This window comes from Peromyscus leucopus, chromosome 9 (genome assembly GCF_004664715.2).
Source record: "Peromyscus leucopus breed LL Stock chromosome 9, UCI_PerLeu_2.1, whole genome shotgun sequence".
NCBI lineage: Eukaryota > Metazoa > Chordata > Mammalia > Rodentia > Cricetidae > Peromyscus > Peromyscus leucopus.
The window spans coordinates 55,879,828-55,895,243 of record NC_051070.1 but is presented as its reverse complement, the minus strand read 5'-3'; the positions used below and the strand labels follow the sequence as shown (position 1 = coordinate 55,895,243).

At 45.6% G+C, this 15,416-nt stretch overlaps 1 long non-coding RNA gene across 3 annotated transcripts; it reads right to left on the bottom strand.

Annotated features, from left to right (window-relative positions):
- Positions 1-439: 439 nt before the first annotated feature.
- Positions 440-14,963, bottom strand: LOC114707315. 3 transcript variants are annotated; one of them, XR_003736631.2, is made up of 3 exons: positions 14,868-14,963; positions 11,606-11,734; positions 440-632 (listed from the first exon to the last, which is right to left on the bottom strand). It is a non-coding gene; the product is annotated as an uncharacterized LOC114707315 (long non-coding RNA). The 3 variants fall into 3 exon arrangements; XR_005092163.1 differs by lacking the exon at positions 440-632 and adding an exon at positions 4,826-5,291; XR_005092164.1 differs by lacking the exon at positions 440-632 and adding an exon at positions 6,423-6,661.
- Between the last annotated feature and the right edge of the window lie 453 nt (positions 14,964-15,416).

The window sequence follows — 15,416 nt, the reverse complement described above, 5'->3', positions numbered from 1 at the left end:
GGTACACAATATATCACCACAGAACTGTTCAGGTTCCTGTGTTTGAACCTTTGATCCTTAGCTGGTATTTATGTTTGGGGGGACTGTGGAACCTTAGGACCATGGTCCCTGGCTGGCAGAGGTGGGTTCCTGGGTGGGTGCCTTTGGAGGTTGTAGGTGGACTTTTCTGTCCCACCAGCGAGTTCCCAAATAACCACACAGAGACTTAATATTAATTATAAATGCTCAGCCAATAGTTTAAGCTTGTTTTTAGCTAGCTCTTATAACTTAAACTAACCCATTTCTAGTCATCTATGTGTTGCCCTGAAGCTCATTTACCTCATATATGTACTTCCCATCCTGCCCACTCTGCATCTTATGGCATCTCCTCTGACTCCTCCCTTTTCCTTCCCAGTGTCCTCTCTGCCCTGAAAATCCTGCCTCGCGATTGGCCATTCAGCTTTTTATTAAACCAATTTGAGTGACAAATCTTCACAGTGTATAAAAAAATTATTCCACAGCTGGGAGTTAGAGTCTGACCCTGCTTCCCGTCTTCTCCTCTGCTTCCTGGTCCAGCTTCTGTGTGCATCACACAGCCCCATCTCCACAGAGTCTCTCTTTCATGCTTTTCCTACCATAGTGGATTGTACCACCTGCAAAAGCGAACCAAAGTACATTTTCATTCCCTTCGGTTGGGTGTTTGTTCACAGCAACAATAAAAGTAACAATATATTTCCTCTTGTGACAAAATGGTGAGAGGGGCCAGAATTAACTATTTCCCTCCCTATCGGTTGGCATCTCTGACTTCACCTTAGCAGGTGGGTTGTGGCAGGACTTGTTAACAACAGTGTTCAAGGGGCAGGGGAGATGGCTAGGTGGTTAAGAGGACTACTGTCTGCTCTACCAGGGGACCCAGGTTCAATTCCTAGCACCCACATGGCAGCTCACAACCCTCTCCAACTCTGATCCAAGGGTATCTGACACAGTGCTGGCTACACTTATGTCAGCAGACACACAGACTAGAGTTAGCTGAGAAGAAGGAACCTCAATTGAGAAGATGCCTCCATAAGATCCGGCTCTAAGGTATTTTCTTAATTAGTGATTGATGGGAGATGGCCTAGCCCACGGTGGGTGGTGCCATCCCTGGCTGGTGGTTGTGGGTTCTACAAGAAAGAAGCTGAGCAAGCCGTAGGGAGCAAGCCAGTAAGCAGCACTCCTCCATGGACTCTGCATCAGCTCCTGCCTCCACGATCCTGCCCTGTTGGAGTTCCTGTCCTGACTTCCTTTGATGATGAACAGCAACATGGAAGTGTAAGCTAAATAGACTCTTTCCTGCCCAGTTTGTTTTTTGGTCATGGTGTTTTGTCACAGCAATAGAAACCTCAAGCAGACACCTTCTTCTGGCTTCCTCCAGTACCAGACATGAATGTGGTACACAGATATATATGCAGACAAAACATCTGCACATACACACACACACACACACACACACACACACACACACACACACACACACACACACACAAGGATGTCTAGGTCATCCTTAACTGTGGGTCTCACATCCACAGATCCTACCAAGTTGGCATGGGAAATTTTCAGAAAAGTATTATATCGCTCAAGTATAGACTTCCTTCTTGCCCCTACTCCCTAAACAACGTAACAATTTACATAGCATTTATATTATGACAGGTTTTACAAATGATTTAGGGCAATTTCTAGTATGTGGGAGGATTTGTGCACCATGCCTTCTTCTACAAGGGACTTGAGCATCCACATATTTGGTATTTGGTTTTTTGAACTCATCCTCTACAGATAGGGGGAGGAGACTGGGTTTTAAAGATTTTTATTTTTAATTGTGTGTGTGTGTGTACATGAGTACAGGTGCTCTTGGAGACCAAAAGAGCCCATCAGATCCCCCGAAGCTGGAGTTTTAGGTGATTGTAGGTCTCCTGATGGGGGTGCTGGGACCTGAACTTGGGTCCTCTTGCTCTGCAAGAGCAGTTTGTCCTCCTAATCTCTGAGGCATCTCTCCAGTCCCACAACTGCACTTGTGCTTTATTGATTTACTTATTTATTTTGGTTTTTCAAAACAGGGTTTCTCTGTGTAGCTTTGTGCCTTTCCTGGGACTCACTTGGTAGCCCAGGCTGGCCTCGAACTCACAGAGATCCACCTGGCTCTGCCTCCCGAGTGCTGGGATTAAAGGCATGTGCCACCACCGCCCGGCTATTGATTTATTTTTTAAACAATTTTTGTGATTTATTTTTATTTTATGTGCATGTGTGTTTATGTGAGGGTGTTGAATTCCTTAGAACTGGAGTTCCAGATAGTTGTGAGTTACCATGTGGATGTTGGGACTTGAACCCAGGTCCTCTGGAAGAACAGCCAGTGCTCTTAACCGTTGAGCCATCTCTCCAGCCCCATGATTTATTTTTATTTACTATTATTTGACTATGCAACGTGTGTGTGTGTGTGTGTGTGTGTGTGTGTGTGTGTGTGCTTGCGAGTGTGCACGTGCACAGTTATGCACCTGTCGTAGTGAGCGTGTAAGGCCAGAGAACGACTTAGATGGCTGGTTCTCCCCCTGTACCGCGGTGAGGCAGGGTTTCCTTGTTTCTGCTGCTGCGCCTCACACTTCAGGTTAGCTGGCTCACGAGCTCCTGGTGAGATGCTCCTGTCTCCAGCTCCCATCTTGCCCTATGAGATTACAGATGCGCGTCTCTCATCCTGCTCTCTACATGAATTCTGAAGACTGGCTTCTGGCCAGTAGGCTTTTGTGGCTAGGGCATTTACTGGCAGAGCTGCCTCCCTAGCTGGGACCGGGCTCTTAAGTGATTCTTTTCCCCTCTCTCTGATGGAAGTGCAGTGGTGTCTCTTCTTGTCCTTTTCCCCATAACATGGGGGGGGGCAGCCCTCTGAGACTGGTCTCCCTCTTAGGGTTTCCAACTCTTGGCTTTGTTCACTTTTAAGAAGCCAAGTGTCTTCAGCTCTCTACTTGTTTGGCTGCAGTGATAACCTCAAGGCTTTCTAGGTGATGGTCAGGAGACTGGAGTTTTCTAAAACATTTCTTTGCAATGAGACCATGGATAAAGCTATATATTCGATAAAGCCAGTTAAGTCCATTCCACTTGGAGGATTAATTCCATATTCATGTACACAACACTAGGGACTGTCTGGTAAACTATTAGCAGCATGTTCTACAGGGCTGGACAGACTGGATTTAGGATATCATCATTGATATCTACCCGTGTGACATTGGATGTGTTACTAACGTCTCTAAACTTCAGTTTTCTGATATGTAAATTGGATTATGCTCCTTATAGAATTGCTATAATTGCTTCTGTAAGCATGTGTCCACTGTAGAGAGCAGACGGGAGCAGGCTGGCGGGGCGAGGAGTCTCCTCTGCTTCTGTGCGTTTCCTTTCTGCCTTGCTATTCAGTTCCAACAGTGACCGTCTTATGGAATGCTCCCTCCTTATTCTCCATTCAGCCTTCAGCGCTCTCTTGACTCTTTGTAAGGATATAATCTCCAGGACAGGTATGTCCTCATTACAGTCCTGGACAGGATGACAATTATAACTTGGTAACGTCTCTTTGCTGGGCATTATGTGTTTTGAATTTCCTTATTAATTTGAAACTTCTTGTCTGTTCTGTTGGTCCAAAGTGAATCTAGACCTCAGTGGTCACATTAGCTTTGAGTGTGTCATGAAGGATCCAGCTGGGTGGCTACAGATACTCCAGAGCTCCCATCATCTTCTAGGGCTTGTTCAATGAAGAGCTGGCGGCTCCTCATAAGAAGATTCTAGAACACACCCAGGTGAATACATTCGTTTACTTCCTAGCAACCTTACCTTGTCAGACGAGTTAAAAGGTCAACTATTTACAAGGTGTAGCAACTGTGTGATTAGCCCCGACTGAGTCATGGGCAGGGAGTGGAACACTTTGAAGTCAGAGGTGCGTTTGAAGTACATGGCTTTGTTTCTTGTTGCTGCTCTCTAAATTTTGAGGAAGTATAAGGGATGCTTATAGAGAGAAGGCAGGAGGAAGGACAAAAGACATGAAAAAGGCCAGACTTGGTTGAATATCAGAAGCATGTGTTCTCTAATTGACTCCTTAAGCCACCTTGTAAAGTAACTATCCCTGTGTTAGTTTTATAGGGAAAGCAACTATGTACCAGAAAGCTTAAGAAAATGGCCTGTAAGCCGGGTGGTGGCAGTGTATGCATGGGGGGGGGGGGGTTGAGGCAGGTGGATCTCTGTGAGTTCGATGCCAGCCTGGTCTACAGAGCGAGTTCCAGGGCAAGCACCAAAACTACACAGAGTGGGTTGGGGATTTAGCTCAGTGGTAGAGCGCTTGCCTAGCAATCACAAGGCCCTGGGTTCGGTCCTCAGCTCTGAAAAAACAAAACAAAACAAAACAAAACAAAACAAAACTACACAGAAAAACCCTGTCTGGAAAAACCAAACCAAAAATAAGAAAGAAAGAAAATGGCTTGCAGTCACTTAGCAGTCAGAAAGGAACTGGAGTCCGGGATGCTGGAATGCGAGCCTGACGCATTTTTTCCTTGTGTTGTCCCTCATCCCATCCAGTCAAGCTGTGGCGCTTCCGCATCTGCCTGTGTTCTGTGCGGTGTGATGGCCTTGATGATGCAATAATGAAGACACTCTTCTCAATTCCCTGAGCACAAGGTGTTCCAGGCCGGTAGCCGACTCTGACGTTGAAACAGTTTCCACGCCCAGCCCGGAGTACCTGTGTGTGTGTGTGTGTGTGTGTGTGTGTGTGTGTGTGTAGAAGGACTGTGAAGATTTTCAGGCAGGTGTTATCAGTGCCACCTGAGGAAGAGGGTGACCACGAGGACTTGTGGATGAAGGGCCTGGCACATGCAGATTTCGGAGGGCTGGAGACATCAGTGTGCAAGCCATTTATTTATTCTGATTGGAACAGGAGAGGCAAGGAAGGGTGTGGCTAGAGGAAGAGAGAGGAGGGGCGGAGTCACAGTGGACGTTGGGTACCAGTGCAGCGGTTTCAACTTCATGATGACAGAGCCAAGGAAAGTCCTTCCTAGGGAAGCAAACTGATGACATCTGTCCTCTAGCCTCCTTGGCAGCTAGCTTATGGCGGTAGGGGAGGACCTGGGAGTGAACCTGGGAGACTAAGGGAAGTTGGGATGGGAGTTCACAGTGGTTCCCATACTTAAACAATGGGACACGGTATTTGTAAGTCACGTGGGCTCATGTTCAAAGAAGGAAGACACTTCAGGTGGGATTGAGACGTTCTAAATCCCTGTAGTGTTCACATACGTCTTGGGGGTTCTCTGTGGAGTGAGAGTGGACATAGAAGACATTAGAAAGCAGGAAGTCAGAAAACCGTGGTCATGGATGGAAATATCAGAGTCCACAGTTTGGCTGGCAGGAGCCCCCCAGGAGAACAGAGGGCCACTATGGGCCAGAGCATGGATTGCAGAGGCAGGGGGATTACAGCTTAGTGGCTCTGAGGCTAAGGGACTGAGACGCTGGAGTGTAGGAAGTGCTGTTCCCGTGGATATGGGGTTGATTTTGATGGTAGCAGCTCCTAAGGTGGACAGGAAGATCCAGCTGGGTGGTAAGGGACTCAGTGCGTGGAGAGGCAGGGGCGTACTTGAGTGGAGGGTTAGTGAGAAGCAACAGAGAAGAGTGACGAGATAGTCTTACCCTAAAGATGAAATCGAGACAGTATGGGACAGAAATGATGATGGTGATGATGATGTTCATTAGTGTTATTAGGGGGCTTGTCAGCACTACCACTAGTATCCATGTGAAAGAATAAACTGTTTCCATGAAAAAGGGACTAAGGAGTTGGTGTCCTTATGACTGAACAGCATTTTAAAAGTCAGGGAAGCACACAGCACTGAGGAACGGTAAGATCATTTGGGGGCCCGCCAGATGGCTCTGCAGGTAAAGACACTCGCCTCTAAGCCTGATCCCGGGAGTTCAGTGCCTGGATGCCACATTGAGGGAAGAGGGAACTGACTCCCACAGGTCATCATCTGACCTCCACATGTGACCAGTGGCAACGTACCAGCCCCCCCCCACTAAATAAATAATGGTAATAATGAAAAAGGATATGATCCTGGTGTGTGTTATGGTTTCTGTGACCTTTTCTACGATGGCATCATTAATACACTGTTCAAGTTTATAATAGCTTTCTAATAAAATTTAGTTTCCTGCAAAGTTATTATAGCTTTCTAATAAAATTTAGTTTCCTGTGTTTCAAGCCAAACTTCATTATTCTTACTCTGCTCCCTCCCTCCCCCCCCCCTTTTTTTTTTTAGCTATTTTCACTTAGTAAAATGATCCCACTGTTATTCCGATGAGAACTTGCAGTAAGTATATACTTTAATTGGGGAATAATTGACACCTTTCCCCTCTGTTGTAGGTCAAGTTCCCTGGGAAAGCAGACTCAGAGGGAGATTTGCATAAATAGGTTTATTAGGGAGAACCCCTGGCATTGCCAGCTGTGGGCACCAGGGAGGGAGACAGAGCAGAGGGTGCAGCTAAACACAGTGGAGTTCACAAGGGCACCGATCCCAAGGAGGCTCCGCAGCTGTCATGGATGGCCATGGCTGCTCCAGACCGAGGCGTGTTAGTTACATTTCTTATCATGTGACCAAATACCCGATACGTTTCTCATCATGTGACCAAATACCTAGCAGCAGGGATTTAAGGAAGGACAGGTTTATTTTGGTGGGGAAGGCGTGATGGTGGAAATCCACAGCAACAGAAGCTTGCAGCCTTGTTTGGTCGCGCTGACAGACCAAGATCAAGGTAAAGACAGGGAAACCAGAGCCGAGTTCTAACCCTCAAAGGCCTGCCCCTAGTGGCCCATATCTGCCTGTTAAGCCAGAACCCATAACAGGGTGACTATCTGGGGATCAAGTGCTCAAACCTACGAGCCCGTGGGGGGGTGGGGGACATTGCCGATTGAAACCATGACTCCAGGGCTTTGTAAACTGCCTTCCCTACCGCTGATCAGTCACTAGGTACAAAATTCTGGAGCTGAGCTGGTGGTAAGCTTAGGAGGAGGTGGTTTTCTCCAGTGGAGGAGAGCCCCTAAGAGCCCCTGGCAATAAAAATTCTTAGCAGCTATGGATATGGTGGCCTTTATCTCAGAGTGGGAACTCACTTTGATGCACTGTGTGTGGGTCTACTACATTCATTCAGATCTTTCTTACATATATATATATAAATGTTTTAATATTCTACTTTAATATTTCTTTGTATTTAATATTTTAATATTTATTATATTTAATATTTTATTTATTCATGTGTGCGTGTGCACGCCACAGGTGAAAGTAGCGGAGGTCAGAGAACACCTGATGGGAATCTCAATTCTCTCCTTCCACTATGTGGGTCCTGGGGATTGAGCTCAGGTTGTCATCTTAACCCATTAAGACATCTGGCTGGCTCAATATATTTTATCCTCTCGTTTATTCAGGTTTATTTCCCCACAGTATTGTCAAAGATTTGAACTGTTACAAAGATATTGTTTCATACAATGCCTAACATACCACTAATTTTTTTTATAGGTTATATTGTATTTTTTGTTGGTATGGCAAACAAGACATTTTCCCATTGTATTTTCTAACGGGCCATTCCTAGTAGGTAAAAATATATATGTAGGGCTGCTGACATGGTTCAGGGGTTGCTCCTGTCACAGAAGACCCAGGTTAGATTCCCAGCATCCACATGGTAGATCACAACCACCGTAACTCTAGTCCCAGGAGATCTGATGCCCTCTTCTGGCCTCCTTGAGCATTGCATGCACATGATGCACATACAAACACACAGGCAGAACACTCATCTTTTAAAAAAAACATGTAGGTAACTACACTTGTTTTGTTATATTTTCAGTTCTATATAATTGGTTTAATAAGCTGCATGTTTTTAAAGTATACAACTGGATGAGTTTTTTGTTTCTTTCTTTTTTTTCTTTTTTAAGACAAGGTCTTACTATGTATCCCTGGCTGTCCTGGAACTCACTCTGTAGACCAGGCTGGCCTCAAACTCACAGAAGTCCACCTGCCTCCGCCTCCTGAGTGCTGGGACCTGAGTGAGGTGTGTCCCACAATGCCTGGCTTCAGATAGATGAGTTTTGATGTACACATTTGTAAACACGCCACCACAATCAAATTAATAAACATTCCCATGGCCTCAAGAACTCCCTTCCATTCTTTAGAAGCCCTCCCTCCCTGTACTAGCCGCTGGCAAGAGGCAGACATCCATCTTCTTCTAGAAGAGCCATCTGAATTTCCCTTGATTTTAAAAATTAATGGAACCTTACAGTATCTGCCGTGGTTTGGTTTTGTTTTTGTCTGCTCTCTTTGTGTGACTATTCTGAGTAGTCTCTGTTGTTTCTGTTTGGGGAAGGGAGGACTCAGGTGCCATGGTTCCTATCAGAGGACAGCCTCGGGTCTCAGTCTTCACCTTCTGCCTTGTTGAAGACAGGGTCTCTGGTGTTTGCTGCTGTGTGCCCCAGGCCAGCTGGCCTGTGAGCTTCTGGCAATTCTCTTGTCTCCACTTCCCATCTCTCTGTGGGTGCACTGGGGTAACAGAGAAGTGCGCTGCTTGGCTGACTTTTTGTGTGGGTTCTGGGGGTTTGAACTCAGGTCCTCAGGCTTGTGCAACACGTACTTTTATCCACTGGGCTATCTCCCAACCCGCTGCTGTTTCATACATCGGTAACTCACTCCTTTTACCACTGTGTGGTATCCTATGGATAGTATATGATGTCCATTTACCTGCTTGTTTTTCCATGGTTTGGCCATTGCAAATAAAGCTTCTATGAGGTGAGAGCCTCAGTTACATTTTAAGTTTTAATTACTATGCCTAAGAGATCCATGAAAAAAAAAAAATGCTTCTGATCTGCAAGCCTTGCACCCAAGGATAGATAGTTCCAGAAATGCTGGAGGCTACTATTTATGGGAGATAACAAGTCACATGTTTTCACCCCGCTAAACAAGTTTGTTTAACCATCTGCATCTGCTGTGTTTGATCACATGTGGGCGGGAGGTACGTGGACAGGAAATACATCAGGATGTACCCTAGCCTTATACCTGACTGGCTGTAAGCAGGAGGTGCACAGGCAGGAAGTATGTCAGGATGTATGCTTGCCCCTGATTGGACCTCATGGGAAATGTGGTGAATTATGGGTTGTGGCTTCTTAAGCCTCTGCAAAACTTGAGTGGGGTCATTTTTTCTAGAAAATCAGAGATGGACCTGGCCGTAGCCCACCCACCTGGCCAGTATTTAATTTAAGCTTGCTTCAAATTTCACTTTAAATTGTGGTGATGGTCTTATTCTCAACCCTTTGGGATTAACAATGAACATTCCTCTTCAAATCTTTGTGTGGGCATATGGTCTTCTTCCTCTTGGATAAATATCTGCAAGTGGAATGTCTGGGTCATATGGGAGCTAAGTGTTCAACTTTTTAGCAAACTGCCCAACTGTTCAAAAATGCTTGTCTAATTTTACATTCCCACCAGCAGTAAGAATTCTAAGTCTTCTATATCTTTTGCCAATACTCAATGTGGTCAAGACTTTTTTAGACATGCTAACGAGTATACACTAGTATTCCATTATAGTTTTCATTTGCATTTCCCTAATGAGCAATGATATTGAACAGTTTCTCAGGGGCTAATTGCACATATTTTATGTCATGACTGTGATGATTAATCTCAGTTGTCAGTTTGACTGGAATGGAGTCATCTAGAACCACTTTTCTTGGCATGCCTATGAGGGTGGGGTCCAGAGAGACTTAATGGAGGAGGAAAGACCCACCCTGATTGTGTGCAGCACTATCCCTTGGGCTGGGTTCAAACTGAGTAAAAAGACAGATGAACATGACTATTTCTCTCTCTTTGCTTAATGACCATGAGCGCCATGTTGTAAGAAATATCAAATATGAGTCTTTTCTTTCGACTACTATAAAATTTATGTTTAGGACAAGGAATTTAGATTTTTTTTTTCCATCTCTCCCACCTTGTAAGACTTTTATGCAAATGTTTGGATCCTCTCCACCCAGTAAATCCTTTGTTTACACAAAGGCTCATTGCTCTATTCTAGGAATTTGATGGCCTGGCGCAGTGACCCTTTTCTCTTTGGACCAGGGGCCCCCTTTCCCTTCCTCCATTTCCTGTTTGGCCAATTCTTTTCAGACTAGCCAGTTGAATAAGATTGTGAGGTTGGACCCCAGCAAACAGAGGGAAAACCAGCCAACACCTGAGTCAGAACAAAACCCAAATGCCCTGCTTGCTCCATGTGCTCACTCTTCTGGAGGCATCAAGTAAAGTTTGCCTTGGCCCTGCACGCCAATTGCTGTGGGTCTCTTTCTTTGTGACTCCGAGTGCACGTCTAACAACGTGATCAGACACCTCAAGCTCCTGATGTCACAGCTGGAGTCATAATTGTTGTAAAGCCTTCCTCCCCAGATGGACTGCACCCTCACACTGTGAGCCCAAAAGGAACCCCACAACTTTGGTTATTTCTGAATATTTTTAATGATTGAATTGAGTTTGTTAGTACTTATCCCCTTTCTGAGTAATGAAGGATGTTTCTTTTTTTATTCTGACTTTATTAATAAGAACTTCAAATAAGGAAATATCCTGGCTTTAGGAGATTGTTTTATCCTCAAAGAGGATGTTGGCATTAGCATACTTAATCCTTTAAACATGCTTGTATGCCATCCTAAGTTTCTGAGTTCTTTTGTTAAGATGTTTACCTTTAAGGTAATTACATGTCTTTTTTCACAATTATTTAAGGATTATGAATTTTTTCTCACTTGCAATGAATTTTGGCTTCTCTCTTTTTTAAATACATGTGAAAATGCTGCCAGGAAGTCAGACAATAACTTTCTTCTTCACCATGTGGGTTGTGGAAATTGAACTCAAATCACTGGGCTTGCATGGAAAGTGCTATTACTCACAGAGCCATCCTGCAGCCGTGTGTGTGTGTGTGTGTGTGTGTGTGTGTGTGTGTGTGTGTGTGTGATGGGATAATCTTCTTTGTACACTGTGAAGATGTGTCTCTAACAAAGCACCTTCTGACTGGTTTAATAAAGAGCTGAACAGCCAGTAGCTAGGCAGAGGATAGGTGGGACTTCCGGAAGAAGTAGGAACTCTGGCAAGAAGAGAGGCAGGATTCTCCAGGGAGATTCAAAGTACAGTATGGAGGAGAGGGAACGAGCCACGTGACAGAATGTTAATATAATTAACAGAATAATTAATATAAATGGGTTAAGTTTTAAGAGCTAGTTGGGAGCAAGCCTAAGCTAAAGCCAAGCATTCATACTTAAGAAGAAGTCTCCATGTCATTATTTGGGAGCTGGTAGTACAAAGAAAGTCCTGCTACGTGTGTGTGTGTGTGTGTGTGTGTGTGTGTGTGTGTATGTTAAAACTTGACTGAGTGCATCTTAACTATTGTGCTTCCATAAAACTAATAGCTAACACCTTCTCAGTCATGTGGTTTCCTGGGAGAAGTTGAAGACAAGCTACCTTCTTCCCTTTAAGTCCGTGTCCCCCCCCCCCCCACCAATGCTTACAAGATTTCTTTTTCTACAGTCTCGGTATCTTTAAATTCTATCACTAGTACTTACAGTTTATTGTTTGCCATTCATTTCACTGGGTTTTTGGAGAGCCCCTCTAAATGTTGATGAATTATTATCACCGAGTGTGAAGTGTCTGTGTGCGGCATTAACGACCCGTGGGATTTGCAGGTGAGGGATCTGTAGGAAGGGAACAAAGGGAGTTTTGAACGTGGTCCACTTCATTGTAGGGTTTGAGTTGCCGGCTGCTACCCCATGCCATTCCTCGGTGGAAAAAACCAACAGGCCTCACTGATGGGTCGGTATTTAGGATTCTGCTTTGGTTTTCTTGTTTCTGGCCGGTCCTTCAGATCCGAGGCAAGCCAACTGCCCTTGTAATGTGAGGCCTTCCTCTGGTCTGGTCTTTGTACATGATTTTCATCTTACTACCTATCTTTCTTTTTTAAAATAATTTTTATTTTTATTTCATGTACATTGGTGCTGTGCCTGCATGTGTGTCTGTGTGAGTGTGTCAACTCCCCTGGAACTGGAGTTACAGACAGTTGTGAGCTGCCATGTGGGTGCTGGGAATTGAACCCATGTCCTCTGGAAGAGCAGCCAGTGCTCTTAACCTCTGAGCCATCTCTCCAGCGCCCTTGTCACCCATTTCTTTTGTGTTATTGCAGAGACTGAAAAACCTATTCTTTATATTTGGTTTATGATTTTTGCAGTTTTGTATTGGCTTTTTTTTTTTTTTTTTGGATAGGAATACCGAGTTGATCTTCATAATTGGATTTTAGTTTTTCCTTTTATTTACTTTCAAATACTTAATCATTTATTTTGTGTGTACGTGCCTGTGCAGTGCTCATGCATATGTGTAGCGTATCTGCAGGTGACTACAGGGGTCAGAAGAGGTCACTGAATCCCCTGGAACTGGAGTTATGAGCAGTTGTGAGCTGCCTGACATGGGTGCTCGGACCCAAACTCTGGGCCTCTGAAAGAGCCACAAGCGCTCTTAGCTACCGAGCCGCCCCTCCAAGCCCTTCTCCATTTCCTTTACTAGTTCTCTGCCGTCTAGCCAGGTCGACTGGCATTTGCATGCCTCGTTTCTGTCCAAACCCTGTCTATAGCTTCCTTTGCTCTGTAGCATTTCCTTCGGCTCGTGTGTTAGCTGACGTGCAGGATGCCGCTCGGCCACATTTGCTTCCTCAGTATCCCGCTTTCCAACATCCGCGTCTCGCGGGACATGCTCAGAGGCCCCGAGATGTTTTAAATCTCTTCAATGGCTCCTGACAGGAGATCTGCCCGGCATCCTTTGCCCCCCCCCCCCGCCCCGCCCCATGAGAAGCAGCAGGGGGCATCATCTGAATGTTTCTCAAACCTTATATCAAAAGAAATTGTGTCCTTCCTAAAGCATTTTTCGAAGAGGAAGATGGCAAGGTTAGAGTGAGAACGGGTGGGAAGGAGAAAGGTGAGTTTCTTTCTCTGTCGTTTACTTGGCTGCAAGGTCCTTTCTCCGATCAGCCTCTGTCCTCGCTGTCATACCTCTCTGGGTCATGATGTTATGGCTGGCACGTCAAACCCAAGTCCCCGCCACCCTCTCCATGGGTTACTTGTCTTGATTGCGGCCTGGAGCTTGGGTGTGGGGACCGGCAGGGGGAGGGGATGTGGAGTTTGGCACAGGGCTTCTCCCTGGGACTGTCTATCCCCACCCTCTGTGGAGTTTCGGAAGAGGAGGCTGTCAACAATAATAAAAACTTGCAGAGCCTGTTTCTCTCCCATCTTGGAAGGAGAACACGAGACCTTGGCATGGAGAACAGAGACATCAACAGGCCCATTGCTAGAGGTCTGGGAAGCACGTGGTTCTTCCGCGTTCCCTATTTCAAAACTGTTTGTTACCCAGAGAATCGGGGTTTAGCTTCTACAGTTAGGCTTCGAGAGTTGGCCAAAACCTCACAGCATCTCAGCCTCTTCAGTGATGCTCGGTCAGGATGGACCACACAGGTCACAAATAGTTTACCAGCTCTGTGGCCTCTCCTTCACCAGCGTGTATGTAGCTATGGCAGGAGGACACCGTGACTTCTAAGAACAGGGCTTTAAGCTCAGGAACCGATGGTATATTATATGGTGGCCCCACCCTTAACTATCTTTTATGATGCGTCATCCTTCCCATCTCAGTGGGGTCCAGTGGGCTGTCGGAGGCTGTTGGGCTATTCTGCAGAGCTCAGTGAGGTTGTACAAGCACACTTCCCAGACTTCCCAGCCCCCAGAAACTTGCTTCTTTCTGGCCCTGGTCTTGACTGGAGATTTGGTAGGGGAGAATGCAGACTTTCCTATCCTTAGCCTAGACTGGAATCAATCAATCAATCAATCAATCAATCAATCAATCTCTCTCCCACTCCCTGTCCCTTTTCTCTTCTATATGACCAATGCGCTGACTCCCCTATTCTACATAACCACTCTGTATTTGCCTGGCCACTGGCAGTTCCACTGAGGGTGAAGACAGAGGCTTCCACGGCTGCCAGGCACTCTTTCCATCACCTCATCCTCCCTGGACATCCATCCTCAGCGGTCCTCTCCCTTTCCTGCTTTGGGCCTGTGAGTGGTAAGGACCCAAGACATACTGTCTTCTGTGGGTACCTTGGACCTACCTATGTTACTAATCCTTAACCAACAAACAGTCTGATAGCCCCCTTCAGTGGGGACTGCTTACTTCCTTCTATGACCCAATACATAGTACAAACCACAGTGGCCTTCGGTTGGTTGGGATCTCCTGATACCACCTGTCTCTTGATGGCCTTGCTTGTTTTCTTTCCTTTTGCTGGTTGTTGTTGTTTTTAATGCGATCTTATCTAAAAACATTAGATAAAAGGGAAGGCTCCCGACTTAAGTTGGAGGAGGTAAAGTGCTGACTGCCCATCAACCTCCTAATTTTCCATGGCTGCCAGAGATACACTCGCTTGCAGCCCCCAAGGATTCAAGCAGCATGAGCTAACCGCTGCACTGGCAGAATCCAGAGACAACAGCTCGTGGTTCTAAGCATCAAAGCAAAGGCATTTCTCTTCATGGTTTTACTTATGTGGATGGTGTGTGTGTGTGTGTGTGTGTGTGTGTGTGTGTGTGTGTGTGTCTGAGGTTGAGGGCAGGCATCTTCCTTGACTACTCTCTACCTTACACGTGGAGACAAAGTCTAGCCAGCTTCCCCCCCGGGGTCCCCCACCTTTGCTCCCTCACTCTGCTGGAATCACAGATGGGCCACTACGCTTGTCTGGCTTTTATGTGGTTTCTGGGGGTATACAAAGGCCTTCCTCATGTGTCTGCAGAAAATGCTTACCTGTGGAGCTACCTTCCTGTCCCCGAAGACATTTCTTCAAGATGCCATCTATGAAGGCCAGTTGATCCCCTGTATCAGTTAGTTCTGCATCTGTGCATGCAATAAAGGATGCTCAATCATACCATGAAGATATACGCTCAACCATGTTCATAGCAGCATTATTCATAATAGGCAGAACCTGGAAACAACCTAGATGCCCATTAACTGAAGAATGGATTAAGAAAATGTTGCACATATACACAATGGAGTACTATTCAGCAGAGAAAAACAATGACATCATGAAATTTGCAGCAAATGGATGGAACTAGAAAATATCATCCTGAGTGAGGTAACCCAGACTCAGAAGGACAAACATGGTATGTACTCACTCATAAGTGGATATTAGATATAAAGCAAAAGACAATTGGAATGCACAGATCCAGGGAGGCTACCTAGCAGGGGGGACCCTAGGATGACTATGGCTCAGAATAAGTTTTGGTTTTGCCCAATTACTGGCATGCTTTAGTGAAACATTTCACTATTAGGATAAGAATTTGTACTGTATCAAGC